Genomic DNA, 14,954 nt, shown 5'->3' on the forward strand with positions numbered 1-14,954 from the left:
CAACAATGGTGATCAAAAATCCCAGACCACACGGGGGGGACCTAGTGAATAACCTGCATACAGCTGGCATCTCCGGAACAAAGACTTCCATCAGTAACACACTACGCCGCCAGGGACTCAGATCCTGCATTGCCAAATGTGTCCCCCTGCTTAAGCCAGTACATGTCCGGGCCCATCTGAAGTTTGCTAGAGAGCATTTGTATTATCCAGAAAAGTACTGGGAGAATGTCATATGGTCTGATGAAACCAAAGTACAACTGTTTGGTAGAAACAAAACTCGTCGTGTTTGGAGGAGACAATGCTGAGTTGCATCCAAAGATCACCGTACCTACTGTGAAGGAAGAGGGTGGGAACATCATGCTTTGGGGCTTTCTCTGCAAAGGGACCAAGACGACTGATCCGTATACATGAAAGAATGAATGGGGCCATGTATTTTGAGATTGAGTGCAAACCTCCTTCCATCAGCAAGGGCATTGAAGATGAAACGTGGATGGGTCTTTCAGCATGATAATGATCCCAAGCACACCGCCAGGGCAACGAATGAGTGGCTTTGTAAGAAGCATATGAAGGTCCTGGAGTGGCCTAGCCAGTCTCGAGATCTCAACCCCATAAAAAAATCTTTGGAGGGATTTGAAAGTCCGTGTTGCCCAGCGACAGGCCCAAGACATCAATGCTCTAGAGGAGATCTGCATGGAGGAATGGGCCAACATACCACCAACAGTGTGTGCCAACCTTGTGAAGACTTAGGGTGTGTGCACACGTTGCGGATTTGGTCCTGCAGATCCGCAGCAGTTTCCATGTGGCTTACAGCACCATGCAAACCTATGGAAAATGAAATCCGCTGCTCACATGCTGCGGAAAATTCCACGCAGATTCGCTGCAATTTATTTTCTTCAGCATGTCACTTTTTTTTTGCGGAACCGCAGCTGCATTCGGTTCTGGGACATTCAGGGTGTGTTCACACATTGCGGTTTTTGCTGCATCTTTTTCTGCAGAGAAACCGCAGCTCTTGGCAGAAACCGCAGGGTGAAATATTTCTGCGGATTGCTAGTTTTTGTTCAGCGGATTTCATGCAGGATCTCGTGCGTTTTGGCAGGGAGAGAGAGAGAGAGTTTGAATGTCCCAGAAAGGAATGCAGCTGCGGTTCCGCAACAAAGAAGTGACATGCTGTGGAAAATAAACTGCAGCGAATCTACGTGGAATTTTCCACAGCATGTGAACAGCGGATTTCGTTTTCCATAGTATTACATGGTAATGTAAGCTGCATTGAACTGCTGCGGATCCGCAGGACCAAATCCGCTGCGGATCCGCAGCAGAAACCGCAACGTGTGCACACATCCTAAGCCGCATGGAAACTGCTGCGGATCCGCAGGACCGGATCCGCAGCAAAAACCGCAACGTGTGCACACACCCTCAGTCTCCTTCAATCTCTCTCCCCCTCACTACCAAAACCCACGAGAACCTGCATGAAATCCGCTGAACAAAAACTAGCAATCCACAGGAATATTTCACCCTGCGGTTTCTGCCAAGAGCTGCGGTTTCTCTGCAGAAAAAGATGCAGCAAAAACCGCAACGTGTGAACACACCCTTACAGAAAACGTTTGAACTCTGTCATTGCCAACAAAGGATACATAACAAAATATTGACATGAACTTTGGTTAATGACCAAATACTTACCGTATATAATTGAGTATAAACTGACCCGAGTATAAGCCGAGGCCCCTAATTTTGCCACAAAAAACCTGGAAAAACTTATTGACTCGAGTATAAGCCGAGGGTGGGAAATGCAGCAGCTACTGGTAAATTTCAAAAATAAAAAGATACTAATAAAAGTAAAATTAATTGAGACATGAGTAGGTTAAATGTTTTTGAATATCCATATTGAATCAGGAGCCCCATATAACGTTCCATACAGTTCATGATGGCCCCATAAGATGCTCCATACAAAAATATGCCCCATATAATGCTGCAGAAAGGGTAATGATGGTCCCATAAGATGCTCCATATTAATATATGCCCCATATAATGCTGCACAAAGGTTAATGGTGGCCCCATAACATAATAATATAGTTATTAAGGTTGAAGGAAGACTAAGTCCATCTAGTTCAACCCATATCCTATCCTAACTTGCCCTAACATGTTGATCCAGAGGAAGGCAAAAAAAACCCATGTGGCAAACAGTAAGCTTCACATTGGGGAAAAAAATTCCTTCCCGACTCCACATACGGCAATCAGACTAGCTCCCTGGATCACCGCAATATTAAGGAAACTAGTGTATATACCCTGTAATATTATACTTTTCAAGAAAGGCATCCAGTCCCTTCTTAAATTTTAGTAGGGAATCACTCATTACAACATCATATGGCAGAGAGATCCATAGTCTCACTGCTCTTACAGTAAAGAATCCGCGTCTGTGAGTATGCTTAAACCTTCTTTCCTCCAGACGTAGAGGATGCCCCCTTGCCCCCGTCACAGGTCTAAGAGTAAAAAGATAATTAGAAAGGTCTTTGTACTGTCCCCGCATATATTTATACATTGCAATAAGATCACCCCTAAGCCTTCGATTCTCCAAACTAAATAACCCCAAGTGTAATAACCTGTCTTGGTATTGTAAACCCCCTAGTTCCCTTATAACCTTGGTCGCTCTTATCTGCACCTGCTCCAGTTCAGCTATATCTTTCTTATACACCAGAGACCAGAACTGTACACAGTATTCTAAGTGTGGTCGCACTAGTGTCTTGTATAGAGGTAAAATGATGTTCTCATCATGAGCATCTATGCCTCTTTTAATGCATCCCATTATTTTATTTGCCTTTGCAACAGCTGCCTGACACTGGCCACTAAATGTGAGTTTGTCGTCCACCCATACACCTAGGTCTTTTTCAGTGACAGTTTTGCCCAGTGTTTTACAATTAAGCACATAATTATACATCTTGTTCGTTCTACCCAAGTGACTGACCTTACATTTATCCCCATTAAAGCTCATTTGCCATTTATCAGCCCAAGCTTCTAGCTTACATAAATCCTCCTGTAATATAAAATTGTCCTCCTCTGTACTGATTACCCTGCAGTTTAGTGTCATCTGCAAACATTGAAATTCTACTCTCTATGCCCCCTACAAGGTCATTAATAAATATGTTAAAAAGAAGCAGGCCCAATACTGACCCCTGTGGTACCCCACTGCTAACTGTGACCCAGTCCGAGTGTGCTCCATTAATAACCATCCTTTGTTTCCTATCCCTGAGCCAGCTCTTAACCCACCTACACATATTTTCCCCTATCCCCATTGTTCTCATTTTATGTATCAACCTTTTGTGTGGCATCGCATCAAAAGCTTTTGAAAAGTCCATGTACACCACGTCCACTGCATTCCCTTGGTCCAGTCCGGAACTTAGCTCTTCATAAAAGCTTATCAGATTAGTCTGACAGGAACAGTCCCTTGTAAACCCATGTTGATATTGGGTCATGAGGTTATTTGCTTTACGAGGATATTATCCGTTGCTTCCATTATTTTTGGAGACTTATAACAAACCCCTATCAGTAATTTATTATTTTTCCCCCCTCCCCTTATATCTACCCACAGGGACTCTACATTTTCATTAGATTCATATACAGTTGTGGCCAAAAGTATTGACACCCCTGCAATTCTGTCAGATAATACTCAGTTTCTTCCTGAAAATGATTGCAAACACAAATTCTTTGGTATTATTATCTTTATTTAATTTGTCTTAAATGAAAAAAACACAAAAAGAATTGTCCTAAAGCCAAATTGGATATAATTCCACATCAAACATAAAAAAGAGGGTGGACAAAAGTATTGGCACTGTTCGAAAAATCATGTGATGCTTGTCTAATTTGTGTAATTAACAGCACCTGTAACTTACCTGTAGCACCTAACAGGTGTTGGCAATAACTAAATCACACTTGCAGCCAGTTGACATGGATTAAAGTTGACTCAACCTCTGTCCTGTGTCCTTGTGTGTACCACATTGAGCATGGAGAAAAGAAAGAAGACCAAAGAACTGTCTGAGGACTTGAGAAACCAAATTGTGAGGAAGCATGAGCAATCTCAAGGCTACAAGTCCATCTCCAAAGACCTGAATGTTCCTGTGTCTACCGTAAAGAACCTCGACTAACATCCAAACAAGTTCAAGCTGCCCTGCAGTCCGAGGGTACAACAGTGTCAACCCGTACTATCCGTCGGCGTCTGAATGAAAAGGGACTGTACGGTAGGAGACCCAGGAAGACCCCACTTCTTACCCAGAGACATAAAAAAGCCAGGCTGGAGTTTGCCAAAACTTACCTGAAAAAGCCTAAAACATTTTGGAAGAATGTTCTCTGGTCAAACAAGACAAAAGTAGAGCTTTTTGGGCAAAGGCATCAACATAGAGTTTACAGGAGAAAAAAAGAGGCATTCAAAGAAAAGAACACGGTCCCTACAGTCAGACATGGCGGAGGTTCCCTGATGTTTTGGGGTTGCATTTCTGCCTCTGGCACTGGACTGCTTGACCGTGTTCATGGCATTATGAAGTCTGTAGACTACCAACAAATTTTGCAGCATAATGTAGGGCCCAGTGTGAGAAAGTTGGGTTTCCCCTCAGAGGTCATGGGTCTTCCAGCAGGACAATGACCCAAAACACACTTCAAAAAGCACTAGAAAATGGTTTGAGAGAAAGCACTGGAGACTTCTAAGGTGGCCAGCAATGAGTCCAGACCTGAATCCCATAGAACACCTGTGGAGAGATCTAAAAATGGCAGTTTGGAGAAGGCACCCTTCAAATATCAGGGACCTGGAGCAGTTTGCCAAAGAAGAATGGTCTAAAATTCCAGCAGAGCATTGTAAGAAGCTCATTGATGGTTACCAGAAACGGTTGGTCGCAGTTATTTTGGCTAAAGGTTGTGCAACCAAGTACTAGGCTGAGGGTGCCAGTACTTTTGTCTGGCCCATTTTTGGAGTTTTGTGTGAAATGATCAATGTTTTGCATTTTGCTTCATTCTCTTTTGTGTTTTTTCATTTAAGACAAATTAAATGAAGATAATAATACCAAAGAATTTGTGTTTGCAATCATTTTCAGGAAGAAACGGAGTATTATCTGACAGAATTGCAGGGGTGTCAATACTTTTGGCCACAACAGTATATTATCAAGAAGGATGGGTTTTAAGGATGATTTTACATATAAACAAACGCCTCCCCCTTGCTTATTTGTTCGGTCATTTCTGAACAGACTATAGCCCTGTAAATTAACCGCCCAGTCATGGCTCTCATCTAGCCATGTCTCAGATATCCCCACCATGTCATAATTATGTTCCAACAACATTAACTCCAATTCCTCCATCTTGTTGGCGAGGCTTCTGGCATTAGTATACATGCACTTTATGTATCTCTGTGTAGAATAGAGGTACACACCTCTATTCTTTCTTAAATTATTAACTGTATCAAGCCCACCCCCCATGCCACCCCCAATTTCATTATTTGTGCCCAGGTCTATATCTGCACTGTCTTCTCCTCCCATAAAAGGAATACCGCCCCCATCCCTAGTTTAAACACTACTCCAACCTTCTAGCCATTTTCTCCTCCAGCACAGCTGCACCCTCCCCATTGAGGTGCAGCCCGTCCCTAGCGTAGAACCTGTAGCCAACTGAGAAGTCGGCCCAGTTCTGCAGGAACCCAAACCCCTCCTTCCTACACCAATTCCTGAGCCACTTATTAACCTCCCTAATCTCCCGTTGCCTCACTGGCATGGCACGTGGTACAGGAAGCATTTCCGAAAATACCACCTTGGAGGTCCTTGCTTTAAGCTAACAGCCTAATTCCCTGAAATCATCTTTAAGGACTTTCCACCTACCTTTAACTTTGTCATTTGTGCCAATGTGCACCATGACCGCTGGATCCTCACCAGCCCCTCCCAGTAATCTGTCAACCTGATCAGCGATGTGTCGGACTCGAGCGCCAGGTAGGCAGCACACCGTTCGACGATCCCTGTCTTTGTGACAGATTGCCCTATCTGTTCCCCTAATAATTGAGTTTCCCACTACCAGAACCTGTCTGGCCTGCCTTGCTCTTTTATTTCCCCCCTTACTGGAGCAGACACTTCTCCGGCTTTCAGAAGACATGCCTTGCTGCAGCAGTGCTACTCCTGCACTGACACTCCCCTCATCTGCCAACTTAGCAAACTTATTGGGGTGTGCCAGATCAGGACTAGCCTCCCTGGTGCTCTTCCCTCTACCCTGCCTTCTGTCACCCAGCTAGCTGCTTCATTGTCCTGCAGCTCCAACGTAGCATCCCCCCCTCATCTATCCCTTTGAGCATCTGCTCAGTGAGCAGAAGACTCCTTTCCATATCGTCTATGGATCTCAGTGTTGCCAGCTGCACATTTAGATCCAGTATCTGGGCTTCCAAATGCACAACGTGCTCACATCTCGCACAGCAGTATGCACCCTCGACCAGCTGTTCAAGGATTTCATACATGCGGCAAGACGTGCACTGGATAAGATGCTCCATATTAATATATGCCCCATATAATGCTGCACAAAGGTTAATGGTGGCCCAATAACATGCTCAATATTAAAATATATCCCATATAATAATGCTGCTGCAGTGATTTAAAAAAAAAAAAATTATACACTCACCTCTCGTTGTTGCCGGCTGCTCCTCAGCGTCGCCGGCTCTCTGCAGTGACTGTTCAGGCAGAGGGCACTCACTAATCACGTCATCGTGCCCTCTGACCTGAACGTCACAGCCAGAGCACCTGGGAGACAACGCAGCGGTGGAACGGGGACAGGTGAATATGGCATGGCTCACCCTCCCCCAGTGCTACTCATCTTCCTGGCATCTGCATATCAGGCTCTGCTACATCTCAGTCCCAGCGTCTGCATCTCTCTTCCTGTCAGCTTCCTGTGCGGTCATGTGATACCGCTCAATAAAGTAATGAATATGCTCTCCACCCCTATCAGAGTGGAGAAGCGTGCATATTCATTACTTTAACGAGCGGTGTCACATGACCACACAAGAAGAAACCAGGAAAAGAGAAGCAGACGCCGGGACTGAGATGTAGCAGGGCCTGATATGCAGACGCCAGGAGGGTGAGTATGATGTCTTGTGCTCCCCCGCTCCTCCTCCGGCTTTCTGACGTATGACTCGTGTATACGTCGAAAAGGTCATTTTCAGCACAAAAAAATGTGCTGAAAATCTCAGCTTATACACGAGTATATACGGTATTTTCCACCATAATTTGCACAAAAAAAAAATCTTGCCAAATGAGACAAGCTGATTTTCTGGGTTTGCTTTGTCATTTTGACTCTCATAGTTGTGGTCTACCTATGATGTCAATTACAGGCCTTTTTCATCTTTTTAAGTGGGAAAACTTGCACAATTGGTGGCTGATTAAATACTTTTTTTCCCCACTGTTTATCAATAGTAAAATAATCAAAAGTGAAAGTGTAGGCCCCTTAAAAAATTGTGAGGAAAGAATGGTTGTAGATGACGAGGAAACACCAAGGTTACTTACGGGTAGACGGTTTTTCCGGAGCCCATGACGGCACACATGAGAGAGGGGATCCGCCCAGTCAGGGCAGGAACCCTACTGAAGATAAAAGGGGCGGTACCTCTCCCTCGCTTCAGTGGGTTTACAGAGCATGAGAGGCCTCCCCGGGTTAGTACACATGGTAAAACTATCACCACATTATTTCTAACTAAAAAAGCACCCAAACTATAGTGCACACCAAAGGAGTGAAAAGGGGGGGAATATACAGGTGCCGTCATGGGCTCCGGAAAAACCGGCTACCGGTAAGTAACCTTGGTGTTTTCCCGTCTCCCATGACGGCACACATGAGACTTTTGCAGAATAAGACACCTTAGGGAGGGACCACCGCTTGCAGCACCCTTCTACCAAAGGTTAGTTCAGTAGAGGAAGATAGATCAAGTCGGTAGTGCTTAAAAGAGGTTGAAGGTGAGGACCAAGTAGCGGCTTTACAAATTTGTTCAATCGATACCTCAGACTTCTCTGCCCAGGAGGTAGCCACGGCTCTGGTGGAGTGAGCCTTGATGCCTTCTGGAACCAGAGCGCCACTTGCAGAGTAGGATAACATAATGGCCTCCCTGATCCATCTGGCAATGGTACTCTTAGCTACCCCGTACCCTTTTCTACTACCCTGAAAGGCTACAAAAAGGGACTGATCTTTTCTCCACTGACTAGTTATTGACATATACTGTAATATGGCTCTTCTTACATCTAATGTATGGAACTTTTGCTCCCCAGGGTTTCTAGGATTGTTACAGAAAGATGGCAAGGAGATCTCCTGAGTCCTATGAAACTTTTGGACTACCTTGGGGAGGTAGGCCGGGTCTGGTCTTAGAACCACTCGGTCATCCAAGATCTGCGTATATGGAGGGCATATAGATAGAGCTTGTAGGTCACTCATTCTCCGGGCTGATGTTAAGGCTACCAGTAATACAGTTTTAAGTGTAAGTAGCTTTGGTGACAGCTCTAGTAGTGGTTCAAAGGGATCTTTGGTTAAGGCCTCTAAGACTAGGTTGAGGTCCCATGGTGGTATCTTTGGGATAGTGACCGGCCTTGACCTGCCACAGGACTTTATGAACCGGGACACCCACCTATTGGCTGCTAAGTTGCAGTTATATAGGGTCCCCAAAGCTGAGACTTGGACTTTGAGTGTGTTAGTGGCTAAACCAAGTTGCAGTCCCGACTGAAGGAATTCTAGGATAGGTCCCACTGGAGCTACATCCCCCAAGGGTTCCCCCAGGAAGTCTAGGAACTTTTTCCATGTTCTACCGTAGATTCGGGATGTTATAGGTTTCCTGTTTTCAACAGGGTGGAGACTAACCCTGGAGAGAATCCCTGGCGACTCAGTAGCGCCCTCTCAAATTCAAGGCTGCTAGATGGAAGCCCTTCACTTGAGAGTGGACCACTGGTCCCTGGGAAAGCAGGTCTGGAATCTCCGGTAATATCCATGGATCTGTCACTGACATGAGTCTCAGAAGGGAGAACCAAGGTCTCCTCGGCCAAAACGGAGCTATAAGAATTATTCTCGCTCGATCCTCCCTGATTTTCCTGACCACTACTGGGATCATTGTTATCGGGGGAAATGCATAGGCCAGGATGAACTTCCAGGGTATTTGTAGGGCATCTACTGTGAAGGGGTTTTCCCTTGGATTCAGTGAGCATAACTTCCTGACCTTCCTGTTGTGTGCGGTAGCGAACAAGTCTATTTCTGGTTTGCCCCAGGCCTGAACTATTTGGTGGAAGACTTGGGGGTTTAGGGACCATTCACCTTGTCTTAGGTGACTGTGACTCAGGAAGTCTGCCTGTGTATTTTCTACCCCCTTTATATGCAGTGCTGTGATGGATAACAGATGTTGTTCTGTCAGCTGGAAAAGTAGATCCGATATTTGCATGAGGCCCCGAGATCTCGTCCCCCCCGGTGATTGATGTAGGCTACTACTGCCTGAATGTCCATCATGAATCGGGTGTGGCGGCCCCGAAGTAAGGGAAGGAAATGTTTCACGGCTTTTTCTACTGCCCATAGGTCTTTTACATTTGAACCCTGATCCTTTTCTAGCGAGGACCAGGTCCCCTGTATTGAGTGGGATCTCAGGTGTGCTCCGCATCCTGTGGCACTCGCGTCGGTTGTAATGATGGCCTCGACTGGTTTTTGCCACGGAACACCGGCTGTTAGATTCTTTTCTACAGTCCACCAGAGCAGGGAATCTCTTACAGCCACGGAGAGTTAGTTTGCCCTCTAAATGCCCTCTTAATTGTTTCTGTGCTGACAGAACTTCCCACTGTAGTTGTCTTAAGTGGTACTGCGCCCACGCTACCGTGGGTATGCATGATGTCAACGAGACTAAAAGGGACATTGCGTTCCTCAGTGTCATAGCTGGTCTTTGTATTGTTGTGCGAGCTAGGCCCCTTATCATGGTCACTTTGTTCTCTGGCAGGAGGCAGCGTTGTCGCTTGGAGTCCAATATCAACCCTAGGAATGATTGCTCTTTTACTGGGGTTAACCTTGACTTGGGGATGTTTACTATCCATCCTAGTCCTACTAGAGTTGCTATCACTTCCTTCACTTGGTGTGCGCAGTGGGTCTCCGACCTCCCTATTGCAAGAAAGTCGTCTAGGTATGGGACGATCACTATGTCCCGGGAACGAAGAAAAGACATTACTTCGGCCATCCCTTTGGTGAACACTCTGGGGGCTGTAGACAAGCCAAACGGAAGGGCTGCGTATTGGTAGTATTTAACCTGTCCTTGGACATAGAGCGCTACTCTCAAGTATTTTCGATACTCCCGATGAATTGGGATGTGATAGTAGGCATCTTTTAAGTCTATCACTGCCATGAGGCAATGCTGGAACAGGATCTTTGTGGCCGTGTTGATTGACTCCATTTTGAAGGAGCAATTGTCTACCCACTGATTGAGTCTCCTCAGGTTGACTATGGTTCTCCAAGAGCCGTCTGGTTTTTGTATTAAGAAGAGGGGGGAGTAGAACCCCCTTCCTTCTTCTTGCACTGAGACTTCCTGTAAGACTTGTTTTTGCACTAGTCCCAAGACTTCCGTCTCCAGGGCCAGCTGTTGCTCTTGGGCTTTCCTTCGGAGTGTCATTATAAAGGTATGCCTGGCCGGACGGATGAATTTTATTTTTAAACCGTCCTTTATTATGTTTAGGACCCATGTACTGGGGGAGATATTTGCCCAGGCGGAAAGGAAGAGAGAAAGCCTTCCCCCTACCTCCAGCCCGATGTCATTGGGGAGAATTTTTGGAGGAAGTGGAGGGCCCTTTAAACATATAGCCCGATCCTCTCCTTTCTTTAAAGTCCCAGTTTTTCCTATCTCCCGGGGGACGACCCCTGTTAAATCTCCTCCTCCGAAAGGGCTGCTTTTTAGGTTCTCCCGGAAATCGGGGAAAGCTTTTCTTCCTATCCCCCGCATGTTCCAAAATTCCGAAGAGGAATTGGCCATCACATGGAATGGAACATAACCTATGTTTTGATGGTAAATCTCCGGGACACCCTTTAAGCCACAGGACTCGTCTTGCCGCATTTTACAGGCTTGCTGCTCTAGCTGTCAATCTTGCGAAATCTGCAGAGGAATCCGCTTGGAAAGCCACTGCTCCGTGTACCAGTGTCAGATTAGACAGAATTTCGTCCCTAGTAACTATATCCTTGATCTGATCTTCTATTTGTTGTAGCCAGACCATGAGGGCACGAGCGGTACAGGTACCAGCTATCGCTGGTTTTAATCCACCTGCCGAAGCTTCCCAGGTATGCTTTAGGAAACCGTCTGCTTTATCAAGCGGGTCTTTCAACACGCCAGAGTCCTCTAATGGTAGAGATACCTTTTTTGAAGATTTGGCTACGGCCCCATCAATTTTTGGAACTTTTTCCCAGGTCTAAGAATCCTTTAGCTCAAATGGGTACCTTCTTTTTGATGTAGAAGGTAAGCCACCTGACCTCTCAGGTTTTTTCCATTCCCTGTCAATTAGGGCCTTTATCTTATTTACAGGGAAGGTACGTTTTTTCCTTTCCTCCAGTCCTCCAAACATCACATCCTCCAATGGTTTAGGAGTCTCTTCCTCTTTAAGGCCCATTGAAGCCCTGATAGCTTTGACCAGCTTTTCCATGTCCTCTGTAGGGAAACATGGACGGCCGTCTATATCGCTGTCCGAGGAGGATTCTGAGGACTGAGTAGAGGAAGAGGAGGTGGAGGGGGACAAGGATCTTTCCCGCCCCTTCTGCCCTGGCGAGGCCTCTGAATCAGAATCCCTTCTACGGCTTCTTTTATCCTTCTTTTTAAGGGCTGCCTTTAGGGAACCTTTCACCTCCTGTTGTATTAACGCCTTAAGGCTAGTCACCAAATCAGGGGTTTCCTCCTGTATAGTTTTATTTATACAGTCAGCGCAGAGGTCTTTCTGCCACTGATCTGCCAGCGGGTGTTTGCATAGGCCGCATTCCCTATTCTTGGTTTTGCTGCTAGCCTTCCTCGACCCCTAGTGATCAAACAGAGAAAATGGAACCCCGTTACCATAAGGGTGACATTCATGTAGATCACTCACCACCACTGTCAATCAGGGGTACCGATCTCGGAGGCTCCCCAGATGCACTCGTGACGTTTCTTCTGGACGTCTCAGAGTCATGCCGGTCGCGTTTACGACTGCCGCTCCCACCACTCGAGCGGCTGCTCCTGGTATGCTGGCAGCTTGGCCTGGCATCTGGCGAGAGCTCTTACTGCTGCTGCTGACGCTGCTGCTGACTCTGCTGCTGCTTATCTTTCCCCACTTCCATTGTGAAGCCTTGGGCATGAGCGCGTCTTCTGTGGTCATCCCCCTTATGTAAGGGGGATCCACTGCACTCTCCGCCTCTTCCGGTTACCCCCACAGCCCCTCCCCCCCCTGCCATGCCGCCGGGATCTTCTGCGTGCGACGTCAGAGGGGCGCGACCCAGAAGCGTCCGCTCCCTGACGCTGCTGTGCTGCTCCTGGATGCGGCGCGGCAGCCACGGCAGAGCCCCAGGACGTGCTGTTTCTGCGCCCGCTCGGACGCTGAGCCCCCGGGGGACCCGCGGACGGCGCTTCCCCCTCCCGACGCACAGCGCCAAGGACCCTGTCTGTTCTTCCACGCCGGCACGAGAGAAGGGCAGGTACGTGTTCTTCAGTACACGGGTCCCTGTCAGGACAGGAAACCCAACTGAAGCGAGGGAGAGGTACCGCCCCTTTTATCTTCAGTAGGGTTCCTGTCCTGACTGGGCGGATCCCCTCGCTCATGTGTGCCGTAATGGGAGACAGGAAAAAAGCTAATATATTAAATACTTTCTTCTCCACAGTATTCATGGAAAATAAAATGCTAAGTGAAATGCCAAGAGAAGAAGAAAACCCTATATTAAGGGTCACGAATCTAACCCAAGAAGAGGTACGAAACCGGCTAAATAAGATTAAAATAGAAAAATCTCCGGGTCCGGATGGCATACACCCACGAGTACTAAGAGAACTAAGTAATGTAATAGACAAACAATTATTTCTTATATTTAGGGACTTCATAGCGACGGGGTCTGTTCCACAAGACTGGCGCATAGAAAATGTGGTACCAAAATTCAAAAAGGGCTCTAAAAGTGAATCTGGAAATTATAGGCCAGTAAGTCTAACTATTGTTGGTAAAATGTTTGAGGGGTTTCTGAGGGATATTATTCTGAATGATCTCAATGAAAATAACTGTTTAACTCCATATCAGCATGGGATTATGAGGAATCGCTCCTGTCAAACCAATCTATTCAGTTTTTATGAAGAGGTAAGCTATACTGTAGACTGGACCAAGGTGAGTCATTGGACATGGTATCTTGATTTTTCCAAAGTATTTAATACAGTGCCACACAAGAGGTTGGTACACAAAATGAGAGGGGGAAAATGTATGTAAATGGGTAAGTAACTGGCTGAGTGATAGAAAGCAGAGGGTAGTTATAAATGGTATATTCTCCAACTGGGTCGCTGTGACCAGTGGGTCGGTGTTGGGACCTATTCTCTTCAACATATTTATTAACGATCTGGTAGAAGGTTTACACAGTAAAATATCGATCTTTGCAGATGATACAAAACTATGTAAAGCAGTCAATACAAGAGAAGATAGTATTCTGCTACAGATGGATCTGGACAAGTTGGAAACTTGGGCTGTAAGGAGGCTGATGCGGTTTAAGGGTGTGTGCACTTGTTGCGGATTCTGCTGCTGCTGATTTGGCCTTGCGGATCCGCAGCAGTTTCTGCTGCATGGTACAGTACCATTTTAGTCTATGTAAAATGAAAACTGCAGTGCACACGGTGCGGATTTTTCCGCGCGGATTTGCTGCAGTTTCAAAACCGCAGCATGTCAATTCTTTGCGCGGATTTCGCAGCGGTTTGGCACCTACTCCAAGGCAGGTATCAAACTGCAGGCTAAACTACACTAAATCCGCAGATAAATTGCAGGTCTTTTGACTTCCGGATTTAGACAAATCTGCGCAGAAAAATCCGCAGCAGAATCCGCAACGTGTGCACACACCCTAACAATGATAAATGTAAGGTTATACACATGGGAAGAAGGAATCGATATCACCATTACACACTGAACGGGAAACCACTGGGTAAATCAGACATGGAGAAGGACTTGGGGATCCTAGTTAATGATAAACTTACTTGGAGCAGCCAGTGCCAGGCAGCGGCTGCCAAGGCAAACAGGATCATGGGGTGCATTAAAAGAGGTCTGGATACACATGATGAGAGCATTATACTGCATCTGTACAAATCCCACGTTAGACCGCACATGGAGTACTGTGTACAGTTTAGGGCACCGGTGCTCAGGAAGGATATAACTAGAGCGAGTACAAAGGAGGGCAACAACATTAATAAAGGGGATGGGGAACTACAATACCCAGAGAGATTAGCAAAATTAGGATTATTTAGTCTAGAAAAAAGAAGACTGAGGGGTGATCTAATAATCATATATAAGGGGAAAATACGAACATCTCTCAGAGGATCTGTTTATACCAAGGAATGTGACGGTCACAAGGGGGCAATCTCTGCGTCTAGAGGAGAAGTTTTTCCACCAGTATAGAAGAAGATTCTTTACTGTTAGGGCAGTGAGAATCTGGAATTCCTTGACCGAGGAGGTCGTGATGGCAAACTCAGTCGAGGGGTTCAAGAGAGGCCTGGATGTCTTCCTGGAGCATAACAATATTGTATCTTACAGTTGTTAGGTTCTTTAGTAGGACGTCGATCTGTGGATTTATTCTGACGGAATATAGGCTGAATTGGATGGATATCTTTTTTCGGCTTTGCCAACTATGTTACTTGCTGGATCAATGATATCAAACTATCAAAATTGGGTACTAAAATGGTGTTGTAATTTATAAAAATAGCTATTATGCAAGAGTAATATTTTGGTCTCATTATTGTTAGATCTATTACCTACCCACTA

The 14,954-nt window shown here is 45.9% G+C and overlaps 1 protein-coding gene across 8 annotated transcripts in view; it reads right to left on the reverse strand.

Annotated features, from left to right (window-relative positions):
• TNRC18 (trinucleotide repeat containing 18) overlaps window positions 1–14,954 on the reverse strand; it is a 753,175-nt gene that overhangs the window by 283,366 nt on the left and 454,855 nt on the right. The gene's annotated exons all lie outside the window — the stretch shown is intronic.

Source organism: Dendrobates tinctorius, unplaced genomic scaffold (genome assembly GCF_039654945.1).
Source record: "Dendrobates tinctorius isolate UK_male_01 unplaced genomic scaffold, ASM3965494v1 ptg000254l, whole genome shotgun sequence".
Lineage (NCBI taxonomy): Eukaryota > Metazoa > Chordata > Amphibia > Anura > Dendrobatidae > Dendrobates > Dendrobates tinctorius.